The sequence below is a fragment of the Capsicum annuum genome, chromosome 2, assembly GCF_002878395.1.
Source record: "Capsicum annuum cultivar UCD-10X-F1 chromosome 2, UCD10Xv1.1, whole genome shotgun sequence".
In the NCBI taxonomy this organism is placed as follows: domain Eukaryota; kingdom Viridiplantae; phylum Streptophyta; class Magnoliopsida; order Solanales; family Solanaceae; genus Capsicum; species Capsicum annuum.
The window spans coordinates 147,203,319-147,209,318 of record NC_061112.1 but is presented as its reverse complement, the minus strand read 5'-3'; positions in this window follow the sequence as shown (position 1 = coordinate 147,209,318).

The following is a 6,000-nucleotide window of genomic DNA, read 5'->3' as shown; positions in this document are numbered from 1 at the left end:
TGACATGCTAAGTTTGACCAAACAATGTTGGCAAACGGGTTCAAGATAAATGAATGTGATAAATGTGTATGTATTAAAGACACTCCAAAGCATCAAGTCATTGTTTGTTTATATGTGGATGATATATTGATCATCAGCAGAGACATTTCTGACATAAATGCAACCAAACGAATGCTTGAGAGCAAGTTTGATATGAAAGACCTTGGAGTTACAGATGTGATCTTAGGTATAAGAATCCATTGAACTCCATAAGGGTTAGCATTGTCACAGTCTCATCATATCGAAAAAGTACTTGACAAGTTCAAGTATATGGAATTCGGTATTGCCAAGACTCCATTGGATGTAAACTTTGCACTTCGAAAGAATGAAGGTGAAAGTGACTCATAATTGGAGTACGCAAGAGTATTGGGATGTTTAATGTATATAATGAACTGTACACGACCAGACATAGCATGTGCAATTAGTAAATTGAGTCGGTACATGAGTAATTCCAACAAAACTCATTGGATGACAATGAAAAGAGTTTTGGGGTATCTTAAATACACTCAAAACTATGTTTTGCATTATAATAAATATCCTGCAGTACTTGAAGGATATAGTGATGCAAATTGGATCACCGGATCGAACGAATGTATATGAGATAATTCGGGATTAGTTATCCTACTATGTGTATGGGATAACTTATCCCATCACTTTGGTGTAAATGGTGGGATAAGTAATCCTGGTACTAACTAATTCTTTAAACCAAACATAGGATAAAATAATACTTCATTTTATTCCGGGACTATTTATCCCTTATACTTCGCACCACTAATTTTGATAAAGAAATGGACCTTGGGCATTGCCCAAGACCATATAAGGTGACCAAGGACCCTTTTAATCCACCGATGTGAGACTCTAATACTCCGCACATCCAGGGCTGGACATTTAGAGCGTGAATAATATAATACGGAGGGCCCAACATCGGAAACAATGAATTAGATGAGCCTGAGTGTGATACCATGATAAAGAAATGGACCTCGGGCCTAACTCGACTTCAAAAGATAGCTCGTGAGGGGAGAATTGTCCAAGACCATATAAGGAGACCAAAGACCCTTTTAACCCACCGATGTGGACTCCAACAAATTCTTCAAACCAAACATGAAATAACATAATACTTCATTTTATCCCGATATTATTTATTATCCCTTATTCTCGGCACAAAGGATTCCCTAAAAGCACACATCGACATTGTGGGGACAGCAATATTGTGAGAAAGAGATGCCTTTTGCACCCTTATATCATTGGCATTGACTCCCTTGTCCAAATCCCTTTGGAAAGTTCCCTTTTTTATAATCTTTTTTCCTTTATAGGGATTCTAACACCTTTTCTCTAATCACGGCCTGCTGCCCTGCTCCTGCTCTCTCATCAGCCCCACAGAAAAAGCCTTATTTTTTTCTCTCCAATGTTCATGTCAAGTTTATTTACAATGTCTCTTTTTTCGCTGACTGACTCTATGCCACCTCGTGAGATATGCACATCATCATTCATAAGTAGTAGCAGAAAATGAAGTGAAAACAAGAGTATCTGGTTCATTTTAGTTTTGAATCCATATGAGTACAATATGGGCACATCAAGAAAACTGTGACTGTTCCTTCCAGTATTTTTTCAAAAATAAAGATTGTACTCTTCTCTGTAATCATAAATGACTTTTGTCATACATATGTATTGCTTTACGGACAGCCTTCTGCATGGAAACCTAAAAGAGATACTGTACTGAATAAAGAGTTTAATTATATGCCCCAACTTATATCCCACATATACTAACATTTATCCCGTGAATAACTTGAGATAGAGTTTCACATGCATTTCAATTTTCATTTATATAGTATGGTAGTTGGGAAACTAATTTTCAACTTCTTAATTTAAACTTCTGGGCATGTACATATTTAATTACATAGAATTGGTTAATAATATGGACGGGGACAAGAAAATTAAGCTTATGTTCATTTGTAATGTGGAGTCAGTCACTGCATTAAATCAAGTTATGATGAGTACATTCTTTCTTTAAGTACAAGTACTTCTAATTTGTCTGATTCTACCATTTAGATTGAATTTGGTGAAAAAACTAGTACTATTATTTTTGTTCTTGATTTTTCCACACTGTTAATTTCAGCAACTGTTTAATTACTTCTAGGATTGTTGATTATCAGTGAAACACACTAGAATTTTGTTTAGTTTAATCTTTGTTTGACCATTTCAACTAGAATTGTGCTGATGAGAGTTTCTTGAGAAGTACATAAATTTGAAAAATCAAGTATTTCAGTGAAAACCAAGGAGAATCTAACTTAATTTAGTGCATAGGAAATCAAATAAAATTTCAAAAAAATGTCTTGGTAGAATAATAATACTAGGCATGTTGGTTTTTGGTAATCTACAATTTACAGAATATCAATAAACAGCTCAATTATTCATGGAATCACAAGGGATGTCTGTCAGATTAATTTGAAAATATATAGATGCTTCACTTGCTCCACTAATTTACTATAAGTGTTTTTTAAAAATGTAATAATAGAACACTTTATAACTATCTTCTGCCTACTCTGCACATTGGGAGATGCCCAATCCGAATCAGTTCATATAAAAATGGACAATAAGATAAAATAGAAGTTTCATTTTTTCTTTCCTTTTCTTCTCTTTATTTTTTTTTATTTTTTTTAAAACTAAACTCATAACTAGGACCACAGTTTTTCATTTTCTTGTGATGCTCTTAAAGAGTTTAACTAATGTATGATAATGATGGAGAAATTTTATTTTGTGTCACATAACCAACACTATTTATGTAAGACTATTTACTTCTTGACAAGTGGACACTTTCTTGTTTTAAATATAAAATAGAAACGGTCATATTATAGTATATATTTTTTTCCTAATTAAATGCTTACTTAGAAAAAAGAGAAATTTTAATCACAAGGGTTGGTGTGGTGGTTCAGTACCTCACCGCTTAAGCAAGAGGTTGGGGGTTCGATTCCCACCTCTCCTACTCCAATAGGAGAATGCTAACCATGATACTAATATGATATTATTATTTTTTTTTTCAACTTTTTGAATGTAATCATCAATCTCTCCTTAGGAGAAACCAACTTTTCTAAATAATTATTGTTAATTTCTCAAAATTTGGTCTTGGACGTATTAGTTATGTACTTTTTTTTTTATCGCTGGGGCATAGTATTTTATTCGTAAACTTCTATTATTAAGTTAAACTTTAATTGCTTTACCAATTTTTTTCTTAAATGTTAAAAGTATATAGGATTTTAATTGAATAATGTTATGAATAAGAACATTTACATGATCATGATCCAACAATAGTTTATAAATATATAGATAGATTAAATTTCTATTGTGATCGTTAATGCTTTTAATTGCTTATTTAATAAAATAATTAAAATTTTAGAAAAATAGTCCATTTTAATCTTTGATTAGAAATAAACTAGTGAAAGCAAAGATTTTTTTTTTGAGAAATATCGGAATGAAAGCTAAATTTTTTTAATCATTATTTTGAGAAATATCGGAATGAAAGCTAAATTTTTTTAATCATTATCTAATGACATGTTTTAAATATATATATATACTCTCTTTGTTTCTATCTAAGAATTTTATTAAGGAAGGAAAATATTGAATTTAAGATTACCCTTTTTGGTTTTATGCTTAAAGAAGTAAGTGTCTACTTTTCAAGAATTAACTAGGCTCACACAAAAAATATTGGTTATGTGACTCACAAAATAAAATTTCTCATAATGATGGACTTAATTAGGGTGTGTTTCGTACGAAATGAAAACTACGTTATTTTCTTATGTATTTTTTGATATCTAATAAGCAAACAGAAAATGTGAATCCCAAAAATATATATACATATTATCCCAAATATTTATAGATGCTCTAAGTGAAAACTATGTGGAGGTGGGAGTTGTGGGTGAGACGAGACGGTTGGACAATATGAAAAAGTGAAATGCCATTTATGAATTTTCTTTTTTATAAAGAAAAATCATTTTTATTTTTATTTTTAGTTTTAACGATTCGTTTTTTAATATTACATAGGATTAGGGGGTATGGGAAGAGGGAATTACAAGGTAAAAATCTGAACCCTCACCAACAATATGAAAATTCAGGTAGCCTCCAATTGGGATACTAAAATTTGCCACGAACTTATTTTTCTAAAAAATATGCCTCACAAAAGTTTTGATTAATCAAATACGGGACAATTGAAAAATATTTTATGCATCTTAGTCAAAGCTTTGATCTACACAGACAAACCCAATTCACTAATTATTTCTTTAAGATCACTAAAAATCAAGAAGTTCAACAGTAACAATTCACTGCATTATTCATTGCTTCCATTTTAAACTTTTTTGGTTTCTTTCTGCAATAAGTAAAGAACCATAGTCATTACCATACAATTTTATTTATGGAGAACTGTTCCTATCTTGCTATCACAAGTAGCTATTAAGAAAGAAGCTTTTCTAATGAGTAGTTGAACATCAGGACAAAAACCAAAGGCCTGACTGATGACTACTAGTATAACTCCTTTTTTCTTTTTTTTTTTTTTTTGGTTTTGTCTCCATCTTGGAAAAGTTCAAGTGTCAAGGTCCCTTCATGTCCCTTTGAGCATATTTTAATTTTGAGGATTCTATTGACAAACAATTAGTTCTTTGCTACTCAAGGACAATTTAGGTATCTCTTACTAGTAGCCCTTTAATCAAAAGAAGATTTAGACAAAAGGAACCCCACAAAACTTCATTTCCTTTTAAGTATCCAATGTCCCCTTTAACCCCCCCTTCACCTTTCATCTCTTTTTAGGTGTGGTTACTTTCTTTTTTTCTTCTTTCTTTTAGCCTTATATGTGAAAATAAAAAACTTAATTGGCCACATTTAAAGATTTTCCTCATGTAAAGGCAAGAAAAGTTAATGCATTTGGTACATCAAGAAAAAGCACTGTTGAAAATGAAAAGAAAAGATTTATGATTTCCACAAGAGCAGTAAAAAAGCAAAAGTAAATTTTAAATTTCTTTAGAAAAGCTTAATTTCCAAAAAGATTCCATAATGGTAGATTTTTTTTTTGATTTTATTTCTGTATGTCCTCATGAAATTGGATATCTTAAGTAATTAAAATGATCTTAATTAGTTAGCTAGTGAAGATTTCATTCCTAATGTACAAGGATTTGGTTGTTCTGGGGTATGAATCATATACTAATGAAAATAAATAATAATGACAATATAATAAGTACATGCATATACATGTGCGCATATAGTTTTAATTATACATGAGCAGTTGAATTCACACGAAATACCTAATTAAGTGTGCCATGGGGTCTAAGTATCCAACTTTTTTGTTGACCTCAAAACAACCTATGAAAGGTTCAATTTTCCATTAAAAGGCTTGCTTAGAAAATACTATGTTATGACCTATGGATCCCCCCTCTACCACACAAAATATTCATACAAGTAAAATTCGTCCGCATTAATTGCTTATACCAAATCAGTTGATGAATGACAATTGACATATGTTTGAATATGTATTACTAGTATAATTTAATCATATTAATTCATGTATACATTAATTTCCTTAATGGTAATAACTTGAATTGAGATGACGAATATGTGTGAAATCAGTACTACCTATTATGATCTCTGGATTTGTAAATTAGCTAAACCCCCTCCCCCACACACAAATAGAAACTTTTGTTTTTTTTGTCACTATTCACCTGTTGAGAGTTTTGAGTTTAATTTCAGTAGTTTAACAATAAATTCAATTCAGTGATTGAACTAGAGGCTTTATTTGCAAGTTTGGCTGCGTAGTTTTCCGCATGGATGATATGTGAAAGATTCACTTTGAATGCCCATCCTAAGAATAACTGCTATTTGAATAGTTTGCGAGTTATTATACTTAACTGAAACTAGCTACGAGATGATTATTATTATTATTATTATTATTATGTTTTAAGAAGTTGGGGCTTAGAGGTA